At 36.0% G+C, this 2,552-nt stretch overlaps 1 pseudogene; it reads left to right on the plus strand.

The window, feature by feature from the left end:
• Positions 1 to 1,303: 1,303 nt before the first annotated feature.
• On the plus strand, positions 1,304 to 2,119 carry LOC119258224 (40S ribosomal protein S4-like; annotated as a pseudogene).
• Positions 2,120 to 2,552: the final 433 nt, after the last annotated feature.

The following is a 2,552-nucleotide window of genomic DNA, read 5'->3' on the forward strand; positions in this document are numbered from 1 at the left end:
TATTATATACCACAATAAGGTTACTTAACATATCCTTCACCACATGTAGTTACCACTTTGTAGCTGTTGTTATAGTGAGAACATTAAAGCTCTGCTCTCATAGTACTTTCAAATATGTAATACAGTACTGCTAATTATACTCATCATGTTTCCATGGGAACAGCAACAATTTATCCTTGAGTCTTGTCCTGTCCTTGTCCCAGAACCTCTCCTGTCTCATAAGAGCCAAAGTCACTTAGACTTTATTGACTGCAAGGACTGCAAAGGGAACTATTATTTGGGGAGCATCTCGAATACAAAACAGAACCCCAGATGCTTTGCATATCAACAATTTTGTGATGTATTATTAGTTTAAGGTCACATAGTTTATTAATAAGTTATGAAATCAAGATTCAAACCCAGACCACTACAACTATAAAATCTGAGCATTTCCACTGCATGATAGTACTTGAGTGGAAGATGGAGAAGGCACTGGGCAATAGGTAAATTTGACTTAGCTAGATTACAGTTGCATTTATACTTTGATTGAACAATTCTATTCATAGTAATTTACTTTGAAAACATACATCTACAAGTCCAAAATATCATTCACAAAGTTATTTGTTACTGTACTATTAGTAATAATAAAAACCAGGAAAAACAAAATGTCTCACAGAAAGAGAATGATTGAATAAGATATGATGCATTTGCACACTGAATTATTATGAAGTCACCTAAAAGAAAACTAATTACGTGAAATAATCTGTAGAAATAGCTGTTAATTTAAAAATAGGGTACAGAATACTGGATATAGTACAGAATACTGGATATAGTACAGTAGAGTATGTTAACATTTGAGTGAGAAAATAATATGTATATTCTAATTTTTCATATAAAAATATATATATTAATGAAGAGAATCATCAGAAAAACCAACCCAAAATTAATAAAAATGGTTACTTAAAGGTGGTAGAGGGATATGAGGATGTGAGGAAACAAAGTTTGAAGCTACATTTCTTTAAGTTTGCAATATTATTTTTAAATTATAAATGTTTTACAATGCTTAAATGTAAGTTATAGTAAAATAGGAAAACAAATGTTTCAAATCCTAAAATTAAAAACTATCTAAAAAAATCAAATTACATATAAATTAGCCACATAGAAGTAGTTATTTCACTGACATTAGAAAACAATACAGTGACCCAACACCCAAAGTGGGAAAACACGAAAACTTAAGGGATGCAACAAAAGCAGTCTTAGGAGGGACTTCAAAATAAAAAAGAGCACAGATAAATAACCCCCTAGTTCAGTGCCTAGCGCAGCAATGGCTTATGGTCCCAAGAAACATCTGAAGCAAGTCACAGCTCCAACTGACTGGATGCTGGATGAACTGACTGTGATGTTTGTTTCTTGGCCGTCCACCAGTTTGCACTAGCGAAAAGAATGTCTCCCTCTCATCATTTTCCCAAGGAACATACTTCAGTATGCTCTAACATGAGATGAGGTAATGAAGATTTGTATGCAGTGGTTCATTAAGATTGATGGCAAGGTTCACACTGATATACCAAACCCTGCTGGTTTTATAGATGTCATCAGAATTGACCAAACTGCAGAGAATTTCCATCTGATCTGTGATAGCAGGGATCACTGTGCAGTTTAACTCATTACTCGCAAGGAAGGCCAAGTACATGTTGTACCATTGAGAAAGATCTTTAAGGGAACCAAAGGAATCCCTCATCTGGTGATCCATGATGCTGGTGCAATCAACTATCCATCTCCTCATCAAGGTGAGTGACACCATTCAGATTGATTTGGAAACTGCCAAGATTGTAATTTGATCAAGTGTGATACTCAGAACCTGAGAATGGTGACTGGAGATTGGGAAGAATCAGTGTAGTCATCAACAGAGAGAAGCATCCTGGTTCTTTTGAGTTGTCCATGTAAAAATTCCAAACACAGCAGCTTTGCCTCTTACCTCTCCAAAGTTTGTGTTATTGGCAGAGGTAACAAGCCATGGATTTCACTTCTCCAAGGAAAAGGTATCCGCCTCACCATTGCTGAAAAGAGAAATAAGAAATTTACAAGGAGAGGAGTCAGTGAAATGCTTTCTAGATGGCATGATTGGATGGAAGGGTTTTGATACTTAAAATTAATCACCAGCCACTGCAGCATAAGTTTGATCCCAGGCCAGGGTGCAAACCCACATGGCACATGGCACCCCAGAGCTCTCTTGTCTCGTCCACTGCTCCCCTCAGCAGTATATTTCAGTAGATCTGCCTATTCTGCCCCCCTCTCTGTATCTGGTGAATCCTCTTACCTCCTGCACCTCTGGCGTACACCCCAGTTCTTGTATGCATAAATAAATAAAATAAATATTTAACAACAACAACAACAAAAAAAAAGATTAGAGCAGGGATAAATAAAATAGAGAATAGAAAATGATCAGGGAAAAAATGATTTGAGTTTCTGAAAAGATAAGCAAAATAGACAAACCCTTAGCTAGACTAACTAAAAAAAGAGAAGACTCCTGAGAGGAGAAATCAAACATTGTACAAGAATGAACAATGATGTAA

Source organism: Talpa occidentalis, unplaced genomic scaffold (assembly GCF_014898055.3).
Source record: "Talpa occidentalis isolate TD23 unplaced genomic scaffold, MPIMG_talOcc4v2.1 talOcc4.4, whole genome shotgun sequence".
Classification (NCBI taxonomy): domain Eukaryota; kingdom Metazoa; phylum Chordata; class Mammalia; order Eulipotyphla; family Talpidae; genus Talpa; species Talpa occidentalis.